The sequence below is a fragment of the Rhinoderma darwinii genome (assembly GCF_050947455.1).
Source record: "Rhinoderma darwinii isolate aRhiDar2 chromosome 5 unlocalized genomic scaffold, aRhiDar2.hap1 SUPER_5_unloc_34, whole genome shotgun sequence".
Classification (NCBI taxonomy): domain Eukaryota; kingdom Metazoa; phylum Chordata; class Amphibia; order Anura; family Rhinodermatidae; genus Rhinoderma; species Rhinoderma darwinii.
Window position 1 is genome coordinate 577,568 of NW_027461792.1, and position 19,209 is coordinate 596,776.

Sequence of the window (19,209 nt, forward strand, 5' to 3'; positions counted from 1 at the left end):
AGAATTCCTCCTGCTCTGCCTGGACCCGGTGGAATCCCTATGGCCGTCCCTCGAGGCTGACATCGGTGGGCCCCCCGATGGAGCTGTGAAGGACTTTGGCCTGGACCCCTCAGTCGTCAATGCTCGTTTTGGGGCATTACCAGCGGCGTCTGCACATGTTGCAAACTGCCGCTCTGGCCCTGGTCTGGGTGGCCCAGATTTCGCTCTGCGGGGGCAATCTTTAAAAGCATGCCCAGTCATGCCGCACAGATTGCACAACACCTCGGAACTGCATTTTGCCGCCACGTGTCCAACCTGGCCACACCTGTTACACTGCACCACATGGGGCCGGTCACAATGTTCTCTGGTGTGGCCATATCTCAAGCAGTTCCGGCAGGCTATTGGCATCTGGGGGTAAAATAAGAATCCTCGATTCTTCCCAATGGCAAAGTTCTGGGGTGGGTGATGTAAGCCTCCAATGCCATTGGGATCCTGGCGGAACTTCACCCAATATTTCCTTTTGCCGTTCCAGAAGCTCTGGGTGTTCAAGATTTTGTGTGAGAAGCGGACCTCCCTGCAGTAACGACTGAGGAAGGTTTCAATGTCACACTCTGAGACAAATGGACTGAACATGCACATCACGAGCGGGACTTCTTCCTCCCCGTAGAGGAATAAAAAGTTCAGTCCATTTAGCCGCTCCTCACTCTGGTCCGCATCAGACAATCTTTTGTGCATGTTGTCGCAACATGCCGCGGCCGTAAAGGATATGGTGTACCGACCGCGGCTTTCCTGGTCATTGAGACACAGGATGTCCGCCCGCTTGAGCCCCAGGAAGTCCAGCAGAATCACCTCCACAATGAAGCGAAGGTTCTTCCGCTGGCGATGGCCTTCTTCCACCTCGATGCGGACGGACTGGCGCAACCGGGTGTCCCCGGATGCAAATCCAAATGTAAATGGCATTTTCAGTGCCTGGGGGCTAAGCCTGTCCCTTATAGCAGCAAGGGCTCAGATTCCACAATTAAGTGGAACCCTCCCCCAAGGCCAAGGATTAGGGTACCCCAGACACCTACGAAGCCCGATAAACGCCCTCGGAACGCTCTTAGAAAAACGCCTCAAGGCCGGTTGACCTCTTGGGTAAGGCGCGATCGCAACTCGTTGTCCGGGGGCTAAGCCCACTCCCCAAATAGCAGCAAGGGGGTGAAGTCTCTCTGTGAAAAGAGACGATCCCCCAAGGCCAAGGAGCAGGGTACCCCGGACACCTCCCAACAAAACCAGATGCAGAAATACTACACCTGATCTTGCCAAAAGGCCGAGAAGCGATAACCCGAATGGGCCGGCCGTTGACCGAGCCTGTCCCATACTGCTGTTCACCCCTTGCAGCGATTCAGCCTACTCCTAGGCAATTCCATGGGGCCCTGCAGGCTCACACACATTTACAGCTACTAAGCGGGAGGTGAATAAAGGCCGGAGAGGAAGCTACACAGGATTTGCTTCTTTTGCTTGCACCACAATGCAGTGCTGAAAGAGGAGGAATCTACATAAAAACGCCTTCCTGGCAACGCCCAAATGCCCTCCTGCCATGCAGATAAACACTGGCAGCGGCAGCAAGTGCATGCCCACAGCCACCCCTTGTTCCTTCACACCTTGTATCAGCTGTAATCCAGTCCAGTCCAGTGCTGCCTGCTGAGCAGCACTGACCAACACTGCCTGGGCCCAGGCTTTTATCTATCTCTGAGGCAGGCCCCATTATGATGTCAGAAAGCTGGCTCTGGAATCCTGAGGGCTCCACTATGACACGTGCAAAGTTCCGTCTGAACTTTATATAAGACGGTGAGGCTCAGTCAGTCACTCAGTGTTGCCTGAGAGGGCAACACTGCAACAGCCGGCCGCCAGGCTGTCTTTTTTTTGCACATTTATTTGCCTCCAGGAGGCCACAAGAGGGAGACAAGGGACTGCAAAATGGAAAATAAGCATCCACCAACTTTACAGACAACTTCTCCTTGCTCCTACAACCTCCATCCTTGCACAGTTTGTTATTCTTCTAGGTAACATAGTAACAAATCCAAATTGCTGCTCTCTTTGTAGGCAAGCAAGGGTTTGTTGCAACTGCAATTCTTACTTCTTCTTGAAATGTAGGGACGACAGTACATTCCATCACATCCATCTAGTGTACACAGGTAGGTCCATTGTGGCGGGTAGGCGGCTGGCTGCTTTAATGGCTGTTTGCTGTTCCCCTACTCCACTCCACTCCACTATTTGACTGTGGTGCTGCATCAATCAGTGGCTGGCTCAGGTGCAGCTCTTTAACTTACCTAGGAGGGAGGGAGGGCGGAGAGAAGACAAGGAAGGTGAATGAGCTGTTCCAATGTGAAATGCCGGAAACACAGAAACACAGAAGACACACACACACACACACAACAAGAGGTGGCAATGTATTAATTAATTGCATTTAATAAATGAGCTCATTATCACACATGACTGTACAAATGCATTGTCCAACAGGTGTTGAAATAATGGGATTAAAAGGGGAGATCCCATCAGAAAGACAAAAACAATAGCAAACACAAATAGCACTTTTGGAATCTGATTTTAGTCAACACATAAGGGAAGGGTGCACCGGTCCTGGAAATACTGCAATACCAGGTCAATGCGTGGAGTGGACAGAGCAAGCTCTATTTCCATCTCCCTGTTCTAAAAATCCATTTAATATATGGTCCCCAGATAGGGGACGTATCAGATATTAAACTGATAAGAACAGATTTTTTTTTTTTTTTTTTTTTTTTTTTTTTTTTTTTTTTTTTTTTTTTATTAAACCATTCAGGTTTTTTTGAATAAAACCGAGAACTGTAGTTGTTCAAACCACCTCTCTATTTTTCAAAAAATCTCATCACTCTGGTTCATTATTTTATTTTTCCATCAAATACAAGATAAATCAAACAAATTCCTCAAACTAAATACCTCCATTTCAACATTCGCCATATCCCTTCCGCATCCATACCTCTTTCTAGATCCCATTTATAATAAAAATACAATTTAGCCAATACCATACTAACCACATCCTCCATCTCAAATACTTCTCTTTTATACACATTCAAATTCCTCGTATTCCACAATACTTCTTTCACACAAGTCAGAAAAATCCACAACACTCTATCCTTTTCACTACCCAAACTACACAAACCAAACAAGACAATTTCATACGTCAAAACCTTCAAACCAGTCAATTCTTCACACAACCCACTCAACTTTTTCCAAACATCCTTTGCATGCTTACACGACCAAAACACATGACTCACATCCTCATCATCCCCACAACCTTCTCTCGGACACCTTTCAGATGCAACCAAACCTCTTCTTTTCTGAACACTCCTTACAGGCAACACTCCATGTACCGACATCCATAACAAATCTTTCTGCTTATTTGAGACATTATACGTAACAATCTTCTTCCACACAGACTTAGACTCCTTCGAATTCAAACCATTTACAGAACACATCACATTATTCATACACATACTTCTCACAACATTCTTTTCACTCAGAAATCTCTCCATTCTTACATCCTCTAGCTGGAATTTTTTGATAAATTTTTCTACATACAAATACCACCCTGTGCACTGAAAAGCAATTGGTTTACATAAATTCCGTTTTTCCCACCTTAAACGCTGAATCACCGTTCCAGCTAAATACTTCGACATTCTAGAAGCCTTGGATTCTTTAAATAAAAGCTCAACAAAAAAACGTACACAATTAATTCCAATGAAAATCTCCAAATTTGGGAAATCCAAGCCTCCATTACGTCTGCTTTTCATTAGAATTTCTCTCCTTGCCTTCTCAATCCCGCTCCCCCATAAAAAAAGGAACAAAACTCTATTCACTTTTTTTAACATAGCAACAGCAGGAGGAAAAACCAAAGCAACATATAAAATCATAGGTAGAATAATGCTTTTGACAATTAAAACCTTCCCCGAAAAAGAAAGATCCCTCATTCTCCACATTTCCAACTTTCTCACAATCCTACCACCTAACTCATCCCAACTTTCTCTCCCTTTCAACTCATCATCAAACACAATACCCAAAATTTTCACACCATTCACCTGTTCCATATCAGGATCACTCACCCGTTCATTACTGAAGAAAAATTTAAATTTGCTCTTACCCCAATTTATTTTAAAAGCAGACGCAATACAAAACATATTTACAATCAACTTCACTCTGGACATATCATACACTGAATCACACAATACACAAATATCATCCATATATCCCAAAGCTTTCACACGCTTTCCATCACACCCGGGCACCACCAAACCTTTCACAACCTTATCATTTCTAATCATTTGCAACAATGGTTCAATCGCACAAATAAAAAGGATGGGAGACAACGGACAACCCTGTCGCACACCAGACATAATACTAAATGATTCTGAAAAAAACCCATTCACCTGCACACAACTCTTTGCATTCGCGTATAATTTCTTCAACAAACTCACAAACTGAACCGGAAAACCCATTCTCTCTAACACTTTGAACAAAAACACATGCGCCACACGATCAAACGCTTTCTCAAAATCTAACGCACACACAATCACCTTCTTATTCCGACCCTTACAATCCTCAAGCATGTCCCGCACCAACGCCACATTCTCATGCAATTTCCTTTTCGGTACCGCACATACCTGATCCTCATCAATCACACACCCAATAACATTCCTCATACGATTCGCAATCAGCTTGGCAAAAATTTTATAATCCGTATTAAGCAAAGTAATTGGTCGCCAGTTTTCTAACCGTCTCTTATCTCCTTTTTTATGCAACAAAACTACCATACCCTTCTTCATCACATCACACATATTCATCCCAGAAAACAACACTCTCATAACATCTATAACATCCTTCCCAATTATATCCCAATATTTCCCATAGAACTCAGCTGGTATTCCATCGATCCCTGGAGACTTATTTTTAGCCATACTTCCCACCACATCCTTTACTTCACCATCCATAATCTCACCAAGCAAAGACTCATATTCACTTTCAGGAACAAAATTACCCACAATATCCAAAAACTCCTCATCATCACCCAGATCACACTTCTTCAAATCATACAGTTGTTTATAAAAATCAGACACCACATCAATCACATCCTTACCAAACACCTCTTTATCATCCTTATCCAATAACACATTCATTCCACTTTTCCCACCACACATTTTTTTAAAGAAAAATCTAGTGCACTTCTCGTGATTATCTCTAACCTCCACCTTAGATCTAAATATTATTTCTTTCCCTTTCTCTCGGAACCACTCCTTAATATCTTTTTTTGTTTTTTCCAAATCGTGTCTTACATCCATACCCAAATTTTTACATTGTTGAAGGAACGTCATCCGCATATTAAAGCGTGAATATTCTAATCTTTTCCTTCTCGCTCTTCTATACCCTATCTGTCTAAAGAAACCACCAATCTTTTTTTTCACCCATACCCACCATTCACACACATTAGAGAAAGAACTTTTCTTCCTAACCCAAAACCCATATTTTTTCCCAAACCTAGTTTTCACCCTTTCATCACTCAGAAAACTAACATTCATCTTCCATACCCCTCTACCATAAAAGAAATTATTTATAACAAAAACCCCCAACAAACACTCGTGATCTGAAAACCACACTCTCTCCTGCGCATAATCTACACATTTCATTGCTGAAATAGAAAAAAAGAAAAAGTCCAGACGAGAATCTGTTCTTCCGTCATCGGCATGGTAAGTAAATGGACCTGGTTTCCTGGTGACAGCGTCCTGCAAAGCAAAGTCCTGCAAAATTTTATTCCACAAAACTCCAGTGACATCCACATTAGACTCTGTGGACCCAGCTCGGGCCTGCTTCTCCAGGATACAGTTAATGTCACCAACAATAATTACAGGAACTTTACCATGAAGAAAAAATTTTAAAGAATCAAAAAGTGCCAACCTATCAGTTTTCACAGCATGGCCATAGATATTAATTAGCCTAAACTGCCACCCCTTATAGGATAGTAACACACAGACACATCTTCCTTCCTGTATAATTTGAGTCTGTTTGATGACAAACTCATTATTTTTAAAAAGAATACCAATTCCATCATTCCTATTTGTGGAAGAAAAAGACCAAATTGCTTCCCCAAACTTCCATTCTTCTTTCCTAGGCATTTTTGACAAACCACATTCTTGTACGCAAACAATGTCACTGCCCTTAGAGGCCAAAAAGTCCAGGACTGCAGCACGCTTGTGAGCAGAGGAGAACACCCGTACATTTTGTGAGACAATTTTTAATCTCAAAGACATGCGGGCATAGTATTGTTAGTGCAATGGAAAGCCATGGAAAAAACCAGAACATATCACGTCCCAGGGAAATACATCGCTCTTTCCAAATTTGCCACATTGACTTCACTGAGGAAACCTTCCCCAGGAGAGCTGGGTACTTCTGAGGCCACCTCAGATGACTTAGGGCTAGAACTGGAGTCACTATCCAGCAAAGAAAAAGGATTTGCATGAGCAGAATCTTCCAATAAGCCTATCTTAAGTCTCTTCACCGCCTTTCCAGACTTCCCCCTTTTTGAGACAACTTTATGGAAGATTTCCGCACTAGTGGCACTAGGCATCCTGGCCTCCTTCTCGTCCTCCTCCGATATTGACCACTCCACTTTTGCTGAATCGTCCATTTTTGACTCTGGGCTAGAAAAGGACAAAATTTGCATACTTGCACCGTTATCAGGGTATGCACACCCACTAGGTGGCGCTGTGTCTTTACCTTCCATAGGTATAACCCCAGGTGTCTCATCAACAGTTGGCTCTGCAGGAGGGACCACACCCAACTCCATGCTGTCAGTATGTGAGGTTAGAACCTCTCCTAATCCAGCTTTCCCAGGGTCCTGAGAAGCAGCCACAGAAACATTGCCAGCTGGCTCTGAAATTACCTCAGAAGAGGCAGCAAGGGAACTTGTTGTTCTCACCTGTCTGCCCCATGTTCTTCTCTCTTGTCCTAAGAAAGGAAACACCTTTGGACATTTCCTACAGGTATGACCAGGCAAACCACAAATATCACACCTGGATGGGGAAATACATGCACTAGCCTCATGTCCTGTTTCCTTGCAATTTCTGCAAACTTTGCCTTTGCATGCATCTTTGGTATGCCCGTAGGAAAAACATGATCTACAAAAGCATGGCATATCTTGGTAGTACAGATATCCCTTATTCCCACCAATGGAAAAATTAGCAGGAGGATTCATCACTCCTCCAATACAGCTGGAGTCAGGTTTCAGCCTGACCCAGTACTTGATATCACCATTAAAGACTCCCCATAGGTTCTTCTGCTCCACACCACCTCTAACATGGGTACAGTAATGAGCTAAAAAAGCCCTGACCAGCCTTCTATCCAAAAATGGGTTATACATATGAATTGTTATACATTTCTCCACTGTAGAAAAAAGAGGTTGCACTTCAATGGATGTTAATGCCTCATGCATGTGTTTTTCCTTTAGCAACTGAAAAACGTTTAAACAGTAGGCGGCCTCAAAAAAGGATACATCATATGTAGCAATATTGCTGAAAGCTTGGATACAGAATACCTCTACCAACTTAACTCCAGCCAGGTCCAGAAGGATGTTCTCAATGATATGTCCAGTATCAACTTCGTCTCTCCTCTGCTCATTCACCACGAAACGGATAGTGTTACGCACAGCTGCCATCTTGAAATGGAATGCCCAACGGCACGATGATCGCTCCCAAAAACGTCGGATAGGACTCCACGAAAGACCGAACCCCCGGCCCAGACCAGGCAATAAACCTGATCTGAGCCAAAAGGCCGAGAAGCGATAACCCGAATGGGCCGGCCGTTGACCGAGCCTGTCCCATACTGCTGTTCACCCCTTGCAGCGATTCAGCCTACTCCTAGGCAATTCCATGGGGCCCTGCAGGCTCACACACATTTACAGCTACTAAGCGGGAGGTGAATAAAGGCCGGAGAGGAAGCTACACAGGATTTGCTTCTTTTGCTTGCACCACAATGCAGTGCTGAAAGAGGAGGAATCTACATAAAAACGCCTTCCTGGCAACGCCCAAATGCCCTCCTGCCATGCAGATAAACACTGGCAGCGGCAGCAAGTGCATGCCCACAGCCACCCCTTGTTCCTTCACACCTTGTATCAGCTGTAATCCAGTCCAGTCCAGTGCTGCCTGCTGAGCAGCACTGACCAACACTGCCTGGGCCCAGGCTTTTATCTATCTCTGAGGCAGGCCCCATTATGATGTCAGAAAGCTGGCTCTGGAATCCTGAGGGCTCCACTATGACACGTGCAAAGTTCCGTCTGAACTTTATATAAGACGGTGAGGCTCAGTCAGTCACTCAGTGTTGCCTGAGAGGGCAACACTGCAACAGCCGGCCGCCAGGCTGTCTTTTTTTTGCACATTTATTTGCCTCCAGGAGGCCACAAGAGGGAGACAAGGGACTGCAAAATGGAAAATAAGCATCCACCAACTTTACAGACAACTTCTCCTTGCTCCTACAACCTCCATCCTTGCACAGTTTGTTATTCTTCTAGGTAACATAGTAACAAATCCAAATTGCTGCTCTCTTTGTAGGCAAGCAAGGGTTTGTTGCAACTGCAATTCTTACTTCTTCTTGAAATGTAGGGACGACAGTACATTCCATCACATCCATCTAGTGTACACAGGTAGGTCCATTGTGGCGGGTAGGCGGCTGGCTGCTTTAATGGCTGTTTGCTGTTCCCCTACTCCACTCCACTCCACTATTTGACTGTGGTGCTGCATCAATCAGTGGCTGGCTCAGGTGCAGCTCTTTAACTTACCTAGGAGGGAGGGAGGGCGGAGAGAAGACAAGGAAGGTGAATGAGCTGTTCCAATGTGAAATGCCGGAAACACAGAAACACAGAAGACACACACACACACACACAACAAGAGGTGGCAATGTATTAATTAATTGCATTTAATAAATGAGCTCATTATCACACATGACTGTACAAATGCATTGTCCAACAGGTGTTGAAATAATGGGATTAAAAGGGGAGATCCCATCAGAAAGACAAAAACAATAGCAAACACAAATAGCACTTTTGGAATCTGATTTTAGTCAACACATAAGGGAAGGGTGCACCGGTCCTGGAAATACTGCAATACCAGGTCAATGCGTGGAGTGGACAGAGCAAGCTCTATTTCCATCTCCCTGTTCTAAAAATCCATTTAATATATGGTCCCCAGATAGGGGACGTATCAGATATTAAACTGATAAGAACAGATTTTTTTTATTTTTTTTTTTTTTTAAAACCATTTCAGTTAGTTATAAGCAACTTATAATGTTTCTCAAAACTTGAAAATCAAATCCACGTTGCTTCAAACTTATCATCATTCTGGTTTGTTCTTTATTTTTTCTTCAATTTACATAAACAATCACAAAAAAAAACAGAACAATATTACCTACATCGTATCAGGAATTTCCATTTTTTGAACTTCCATATCCCCTCTGAATCTAGGCCACCACCACGCTGTCTATCCCACAAATACATGACGTAAAGTCTAGACAAAATCATCCTAATACACTCATTTACAGGCACTAATTTCCTTTTAAACACTAACAAGTTTCTCACATCCCACAAACTTTCCATCACACATGCCATAATTAACTAATTAACCACATAATTCTATCTTTCATACGACTACTTGCACCCATTCCAAACATTGCTACTTTCCAATTAACAAATTTTACCCCCGCTAGTTCTTTACACAAACCACCCACCCTTTTCCATACTTCATACGAATAGTCACAATCCCACAACATATGTCTCACACTCTCACTTGCTCCACATCCATTCCTCGGGCAAACCTCAGACCTAATAAGATCCCTTCTTTTCTGCACTTGCCTAACAGGTAGGATATTATGCAGCGACATCCATACAATATCACGCTGTCTGTTTGACATACCACTCACCTTCAATTTACTCCATACACTCTGCACTTCATTAGACCTCAAACCTGCAATTTCACATGGAATTTCATTCGCACGTATTCTCTTCATCACCGCATTCTTATTTTTAAACTCACTCATTGGCACAGCAAGCAAGTCATTTTTCCTCACAAAAACCTCAATCCTCATATACCACACTGGACACTTGAAAGCCACAGGCACACTTGCATCTCTCTTTACCCAATTCAGACCATACAACATCCAACCAGCCAAGTATCTAATCATGAAACCAGTCTTATTATTCCTCTGCACTAACACAGACACCACTTTGATATAATTCAAAGCCAAAAATACCTCAACATTTGGAAAATCCAAACCACCATTCACACACATCTTATACACATACTCTCTCTTCAATTTTTCCATTCTACTCCCCCAAAAAAATGTAAAAATCATCTTTTCCGTCTTCTTAATTTTGTGAGTAGCAAAAGGGAAAACAACTGCACAAAAAAGTAAAATTGGTAACACAACAGATTTAACTATCAAAATTTTTCCCGTCAGTGTCAAACTTCTCAGTCTCCAAAAGTTCAGTTTTCGTTCTATTCTCATACCACATTCATCCCAACTTTCATTCCCTCTCAAATCCTCATTAAATTGCACACCCAATATTTTAATAGCACCCATCTCACAATTAACCCCATCCATTCTCACACTCCTATCACCAAAACACTTAAAGCTACATTTACCCCAATTCACTTTAAACGCAGACGCACTACAAAACAACCTCAACAACAATCTCGCTCTATTTATCTCCGCCTCTCTTTCACTAACAATCACCACATCGTCCATATAACCCAATACTTTCAGAAACTTACCATTACTCCCAGGAATTAATAACCCCCTCATAAATTTTTCCCTTCTAACCATACACAACAACACTTCAATCACACTAATGAACAGGACAGGGGACATAGGACAACCCTGCCTGACACCTGACCTTATCCCCACTTTTCCACTCAGAAACCCATTTACGAGAAACTCACTTGTTACGTTCCCATACAAACCTTTCACTGCATACACAAACTTTCTCGGAAAACCCATTTTACACAGCACACTAAACATAAACTCATGCGACACCCTATCAAATGCCTTTTCAAAATCCACAGATAGGACCATACATTTCTGCTTTCTATCCATACAGTCCCCAATCATATCCCTTAGTAACAACAAATTATCAGTCATACTTCTACCAGGCACTGCACACACTTGATCTTCATTCACCACTTCAGCAACAACCTCACGCATCCTATTGGCCAATACTTTACTAAAACACTTATAGTCAGAATCCAACAAAGTAATTGGCCTCCAATTTGCCAAATTTTTCTTCTCACCTTTTTTATATATCAGCACAACCACACCTTCTTTCATAGATTTGCTCAACACACCATGCTTCCACATATACTGACATACCTCAAGCAAATCCCCACCAATTATATCCCACATCCTCACATATAATTCAATTGGGATCCCATCCTTCCCAGGTGTTTTATTTTTACTTGCACTCATCACCACATTTCTCACTTCATCCATGGTAATATCACCACACAGAGACTCACAATCTTCCTCTCCAAGTTTATTTTCCAACCCATTCAAAACCTCATTCATCAAATCCTTATCATACCACTTCTCTCCATACAACTGGGTATAAAAACCTTCAACTTCACTCATCACATCCTTTCCAGAAACACACTCACCCCTATCATTCAATAATTCATCCATATCATCCTTTTTACCACATATTTTTTTGAAAAAAAATCTTGTACATTTTTCATCTTTGTCTAAGTTTTCAACTTTTGATCTATATATAATTTTTTTCCCTTTTTCCTCTAATAAAAGCCTACTTTCATTCCTTGCGTCCCTCATCAAATCACTGACATCCACACCAAGCTCGCCAAGTTTTCTCAACCATTCTATTCTAACATTCAACTCATTATATTGGTTTCTTAGCATAGCTGCTTTTTTATAGCCCCATTTTTTAAAGAATCTTTTACATTCATTCTTCATCCAATCCCACCACTCCAACACATTCCCAAAAGATTCCTGCCGCGATTTCCATCCTTTATACGCATATATAAAAGCCTTCACAATTCTTTCATCCTCTAATAAACTTACATTTAACTTCCATACCCCTGCACCACGCACTAAACGAACATCCCCTTCAAAAGTTGCACACATACACACATGGTCAGAAAAGGTCACATCGCGCTGCCGCAAACTCATGCACCCCACATTTTTTGAGAAAAGCACCCGATCTATCCTTGATGTTACCCCTCCTCTATCAGACCTATAAGTGTCGGGTGGTGGCTTTCCCAAATGAACCTCAGCAGCATCTATAAAAGAAAAATCTTTGATTAATTGGTACAACTTTTTACCAGATACATCCATTTTTTCCCCTTCCGTCACACAGTTAAAGTCCCCAACCCAAATCGTAGGAATTCTCCCTGGCAAAAAAAAGGACAACTTCTCTAGGAGCTCTAACCTCTCTTCTTTTTTTGTTGCTCCATATATATTAATTACCCTTACCCTCCACCCTCTGACATTTATCTCTGCCAAAATACACCTCCCCACTTCCACCACAATATAACTTTCTAATTTTAAATTCCTATTCCCTAGCAATATTCCTACCCCATCATTTTTATTTATAGAAGAACCAGACCATATACATTGGCCATATGGCCATTCCTGTTCTGGCACAGGTTCCCTAATACCGCATTCTTGCAAACAATATACATCAGCTCCTAAATTTTTTAAAAAATCCAGAACTGCAGCCCTCCTGGGCTTAGATTGAATCAGTCGTACATTTAAGGATACGACATCAAATGTAGGTTTGGATGCCATATTTTAATTTTCATAGCCAGATAACCGCAGGTTGTCCATTTGCACTTCAGCCTTTGCCTTCTGGAGGCTGGCAACCTAATGTGAAGAAACTGGTCCCTTGATCTTCTAGAAAAGGCTCATCAAACGAAATCACTGATGAGGGGTATTCCTCCTCCCTTCCAGGGGTTACAGGGGGTGACGCGGCCAGCCTGGCTCTCTTAGCCCCCATATCCAGAATTTCGTCTGCAGGTCGGGTGCCTACAGTGGTAAAATCCCCTTGACCTCCAACTCCTTCCAGAAACACTTCATCCAGACTCCAAGAAACAGGAGGAGTCACGGGGACGTCGCCCTCAATTTCTCCCTCACCCTGTAGCCCAGTCTGGGCATCGGATGGGTGAGGAAGATCCTCCTCGACCGGGGCTACCTCCATGCCTGCCCCTTCCTCCACACGTACTTCTACTGGAGATGTGCTTAAAGAAGCCAGATAGTCAGCGGGTACCTCCTCGCCCAACCGTCCAGTTCTCGCTATCATCTCAGCCACTTGGCTCCTGGCTGCCTCTGCATATGACTTCTTCCGCAGAGGGCAGTCTTTGAATGTATGCCCTTCCACCTCGCAGAGATTACAAACAATGCGGTTGACACATTCTTTTGCTTTGTGACCCTCCTGGTTACATCTGGAACACTTCCCTGAATTTTGACATCCTTCCCTTGTGTGGCCAAAAACTTTACAATTCCTGCAGAAGGGAGGACACCTGGGAAAAAACAGATATCCCCTGTCTCTTCCAATGGAGAAGTTCGATGGAGGGAAATGGAAGCCTCCTGGTTCCTCAATATCTTGCCGAAACCGGACCCGAAATTTGTATTTCCCATTCCAGATCATTTCAGTGTTCAAGATTTTATTCTCAAACTTAACATATGCACAATGTCTAGACAGGAATGCCGTGATATCTTGCAAAGGTACATGTGCATTGTAGAGAAAAACAACCAGGAAGACTTCTCCTTCATCATACAGCAGGATAAAAGTAAGTCCTCCAAGCTCAGGATTGTTCACATTTTGCATCAAATTGTAATGGAAAGTATGGCAGGCAGGTAAATCCGTCAATATCAAGGTAAAATGACCAACCTTATGCTCCTGAAGACAAAGGATTTTCTTCCGCTCCACTTTCAGAATTCCAAACAAGATGTTGTTCACCAGGTGTCGTAGGTCCAGGGTCTTCTCTGATCCAACATCAACTTCGATCCGAATGCCGTACTTGACCCGGGTTTCCCCGGCCTTAGCGTGACGTACAATAACGCCCATGTCGATCGCCTTCCTGCCACTGGCTGTCTCCCTATAGCAACAAGCAGCTTAAGCCCCAAAGGGCGATGCTGCAGGGCCGAGAGTTCAGCACTGGACGCCTCTGGTTAGCCACTTGAGCTTAGCCAAAAGGCCGAGAAGCGATAACCCGAATGGGCCGGCCGTTGACCGAGCCTGTCCCATACTGCTGTTCACCCCTTGCAGCGATTCAGCCTACTCCTAGGCAATTCCATGGGGCCCTGCAGGCTCACACACATTTACAGCTACTAAGCGGGAGGTGAATAAAGGCCGGAGAGGAAGCTACACAGGATTTGCTTCTTTTGCTTGCACCACAATGCAGTGCTGAAAGAGGAGGAATCTACATAAAAACGCCTTCCTGGCAACGCCCAAATGCCCTCCTGCCATGCAGATAAACACTGGCAGCGGCAGCAAGTGCATGCCCACAGCCACCCCTTGTTCCTTCACACCTTGTATCAGCTGTAATCCAGTCCAGTCCAGTGCTGCCTGCTGAGCAGCACTGACCAACACTGCCTGGGCCCAGGCTTTTATCTATCTCTGAGGCAGGCCCCATTATGATGTCAGAAAGCTGGCTCTGGAATCCTGAGGGCTCCACTATGACACGTGCAAAGTTCCGTCTGAACTTTATATAAGACGGTGAGGCTCAGTCAGTCACTCAGTGTTGCCTGAGAGGGCAACACTGCAACAGCCGGCCGCCAGGCTGTCTTTTTTTTGCACATTTATTTGCCTCCAGGAGGCCACAAGAGGGAGACAAGGGACTGCAAAATGGAAAATAAGCATCCACCAACTTTACAGACAACTTCTCCTTGCTCCTACAACCTCCATCCTTGCACAGTTTGTTATTCTTCTAGGTAACATAGTAACAAATCCAAATTGCTGCTCTCTTTGTAGGCAAGCAAGGGTTTGTTGCAACTGCAATTCTTACTTCTTCTTGAAATGTAGGGACGACAGTACATTCCATCACATCCATCTAGTGTACACAGGTAGGTCCATTGTGGCGGGTAGGCGGCTGGCTGCTTTAATGGCTGTTTGCTGTTCCCCTACTCCACTCCACTCCACTATTTGACTGTGGTGCTGCATCAATCAGTGGCTGGCTCAGGTGCAGCTCTTTAACTTACCTAGGAGGGAGGGAGGGCGGAGAGAAGACAAGGAAGGTGAATGAGCTGTTCCAATGTGAAATGCCGGAAACACAGAAACACAGAAGACACACACACACACACACACAACAAGAGGTGGCAATGTATTAATTAATTGCATTTAATAAATGAGCTCATTATCACACATGACTGTACAAATGCATTGTCCAACAGGTGTTGAAATAATGGGATTAAAAGGGGAGATCCCATCAGAAAGACAAAAACAATAGCAAACACAAATAGCACTTTTGGAATCTGATTTTAGTCAACACATAAGGGAAGGGTGCACCGGTCCTGGAAATACTGCAATACCAGGTCAATGCGTGGAGTGGACAGAGCAAGCTCTATTTCCATCTCCCTGTTCTAAAAATCCATTTAATATATGGTCCCCAGATAGGGGACGTATCAGATATTAAACTGATAAGAACAGATACTACACTTGATCTTAGCCAAAAGGCCGAGAAGCGATAACCCGAATGGGCCGGCCGTTGACCGAGCCTGTCCCATACTGCTGTTCACCCCTTGCAGCGATTCAGCCTACTCCTAGGCAATTCCATGGGGCCCTGCAGGCTCACACACATTTACAGCTACTAAGCGGGAGGTGAATAAAGGCCGGAGAGGAAGCTACACAGGATTTGCTTCTTTTGCTTGCACCACAATGCAGTGCTGAAAGAGGAGGAATCTACATAAAAACGCCTTCCTGGCAACGCCCAAATGCCCTCCTGCCATGCAGATAAACACTGGCAGCGGCAGCAAGTGCATGCCCACAGCCACCCCTTGTTCCTTCACACCTTGTATCAGCTGTAATCCAGTCCAGTCCAGTGCTGCCTGCTGAGCAGCACTGACCAACACTGCCTGGGCCCAGGCTTTTATCTATCTCTGAGGCAGGCCCCATTATGATGTCAGAAAGCTGGCTCTGGAATCCTGAGGGCTCCACTATGACACGTGCAAAGTTCCGTCTGAACTTTATATAAGACGGTGAGGCTCAGTCAGTCACTCAGTGTTGCCTGAGAGGGCAACACTGCAACAGCCGGCCGCCAGGCTGTCTTTTTTTTGCACATTTATTTGCCTCCAGGAGGCCACAAGAGGGAGACAAGGGACTGCAAAATGGAAAATAAGCATCCACCAACTTTACAGACAACTTCTCCTTGCTCCTACAACCTCCATCCTTGCACAGTTTGTTATTCTTCTAGGTAACATAGTAACAAATCCAAATTGCTGCTCTCTTTGTAGGCAAGCAAGGGTTTGTTGCAACTGCAATTCTTACTTCTTCTTGAAATGTAGGGACGACAGTACATTCCATCACATCCATCTAGTGTACACAGGTAGGTCCATTGTGGCGGGTAGGCGGCTGGCTGCTTTAATGGCTGTTTGCTGTTCCCCTACTCCACTCCACTCCACTATTTGACTGTGGTGCTGCATCAATCAGTGGCTGGCTCAGGTGCAGCTCTTTAACTTACCTAGGAGGGAGGGAGGGCGGAGAGAAGACAAGGAAGGTGAATGAGCTGTTCCAATGTGAAATGCCGGAAACACAGAAACACAGAAGACACACACACACACACACAACAAGAGGTGGCAATGTATTAATTAATTGCATTTAATAAATGAGCTCATTATCACACATGACTGTACAAATGCATTGTCCAACAGGTGTTGAAATAATGGGATTAAAAGGGGAGATCCCATCAGAAAGACAAAAACAATAGCAAACACAAATAGCACTTTTGGAATCTGATTTTAGTCAACACATAAGGGAAGGGTGCACCGGTCCTGGAAATACTGCAATACCAGGTCAATGCGTGGAGTGGACAGAGCAAGCTCTATTTCCATCTCCCTGTTCTAAAAATCCATTTAATATATGGTCCCCAGATAGGGGACGTATCAGATATTAAACTGATAAGAACAGATTTTTTTTTTAAGTTGGCTACCCCTTTTCAGGGGTGTCAATGATTTATTTCATGATAAAAAATACAGTTTACAATAAAACCAACTTTTGTACAAATGAATAACAATAAAATCAATATTTCATTGCATTACATTACATAAAAGGGACATGGTGGCAAATCTTTATATGTTGGAGTTCCATTCTTTCACAAACCATTTATTAAGAAGGGTGGCATTTCTTTTTTTGTCTAATAAATAATAAATGTACATTTCGCTAAAACAAAGACCTAAAACATCATCAGTAGATAAAACATCGTGCTTAAAAATCAGGATGTTCCTGGCCTTCCATAGAGCTTCTTTGGCGCAATTCATCGTCTTCCACGCTATTATCTTTTGGCTCGCGGTTGGGCATCCAAATAGTCCATATAAAATATCTTCATAATTCAAGTCTTTCAGGTCTGCCATCTTTACCAAAAGAGGGAATATTTTTTTCCAAAATTCCTTCGCAAAATCACACGTCCAAAAAATGTGTCGAATCGTTTCCTCGGCCTGGCAGCCTTCCCTCGGGCAGACGGCAGACCTCGCGAGCCTCCTTCTGTATTGGAATGCCCGGCATGGAAGACATTGATGAATGCAGCTCCAGGCCAGGTCCATCTGTGTATTAAAAAGATAAAACACATTAATAATTTTGAAGATAAAAGCACTTCGTTCCTCATTAAAATTCTCAATCCTGCTGACCGTCTCACTTTCTCTTAGGTCTTTAATTAATTTTTTACTATTTTTCAGCTCATTTACATTTTTTCCCTTCAGGTTGAATAAGGTCACTATCTTTTCTAAAATCACATAGTTTATTGAGAGTTTAAAAGCGTAAGGTGAGGATAAAACAATGTTGAACCACCCAAACCTTCGCATTAAAAACCCTGTATTAAAACGTAAAAAATAGGACCAATAATGCTCTTTAAAAAGGGAATTAAAACAGAAACTGAAGAACTTGATTAAAAGAAACCTGTTAAAATTCGGAAAATCTTTGCCACCCTTCGGTTTGGATTTCATCACAATCTCTCTTTTAAGTTTCTCCATTCTGGAACTCCAAAAGAAGGTAAAACATGCTTTAGTAATTTTTTGCAATAAAACCGTGGGGGGAGGGAAAACCATACTGAGATATAAAAGCAGGGGTAAAATGACCATTTTAATAATTAAAACTTTTCCCTCCATGGTAAGTTTTCTCATGTTCCACATACATATTTTTTGATTTACCTTCTGCGCCACCATGTCCCAACTGATAAAACCATTATCGCACTCACTGAAGGAGACACCTAAAATCGTAATATTATCTGACACAGGGACGGGTATGTCTCTAAAAGCCATGCTTCCTATATTTAAAATATTACTTTTGTCGAAATTCACCTTAAAACCGGAAGCACAGCAATAAAACTCAATTTGTCTGAGGGTTCTCTGAAGCGACAGGGTGTCCCTGCAAAAAACCGCTACATCGTCCATGTACCCCACTGCTTTAGCCTCTATGCCGCCACCCCCGGGCAGGGGGACTCCACGTATTAACTTATCGCGGCGAATTGTACACAGTAGAGGCTCTAATGCGCAAATAAAAAGCAGTGGGGACAAGGGACACCCCTGCTTCACCCCTGAGTCTAAAATCACGTCCTGTGTCTTAAAACCATTCACTAAAATTTTGCTTGTGCAATCTTTATAAAAGGCTTTAAGTGATAATAAAAATCCTTCAGGTATACCCATACGCTCTAAAACCTTAAAAAGATAAAAATGAGAGACACGGTCGAACGCCTTCTCGAAGTCTATAGATAAAATGGCTAATTTACCTCTTCTAGACCTCGTGTCCTCAATCACATCTTTTACCAGGTTAAGATTATCCCAGATGCTGCGGCCTGGCACCCCACACACCTGGTTAGAGTGTACAATGTGGGGTATTATGGCTTTTAATCTATTTGCGCACACTTTTGCCATTATTTTATAGTCGCTATTCAGAAGGGTTATTGGTCTCCAGTTCTTCAAAACTGCGATGTCACCTTTCTTATGTAGCAGGGAGAC

General features: G+C 43.3%; 3 non-coding genes and 1 pseudogene across 3 annotated transcripts; all 4 read right to left on the reverse strand.

Annotated features, from left to right (window-relative positions):
• Positions 1 to 2,585: 2,585 nt before the first annotated feature.
• Positions 2,586 to 2,756, reverse strand: LOC142690648 (U2 spliceosomal RNA; annotated as a pseudogene).
• A 6,359-nt stretch (positions 2,757 to 9,115) lies between these two features.
• Positions 9,116 to 9,300, reverse strand: LOC142690589 (U2 spliceosomal RNA). The gene has a single exon (XR_012859333.1). It is a non-coding gene; the product is annotated as a U2 spliceosomal RNA (small nuclear RNA).
• A 6,239-nt stretch (positions 9,301 to 15,539) lies between these two features.
• LOC142690519 (U2 spliceosomal RNA) lies at positions 15,540 to 15,730 on the reverse strand. The gene has a single exon (XR_012859285.1). It is a non-coding gene; the product is annotated as a U2 spliceosomal RNA (small nuclear RNA).
• Positions 15,731 to 17,015: 1,285 nt separating this feature from the next.
• LOC142690595 (U2 spliceosomal RNA) lies at positions 17,016 to 17,203 on the reverse strand. Its single transcript, XR_012859336.1, has one exon. It is a non-coding gene; the product is annotated as a U2 spliceosomal RNA (small nuclear RNA).
• Positions 17,204 to 19,209: the final 2,006 nt, after the last annotated feature.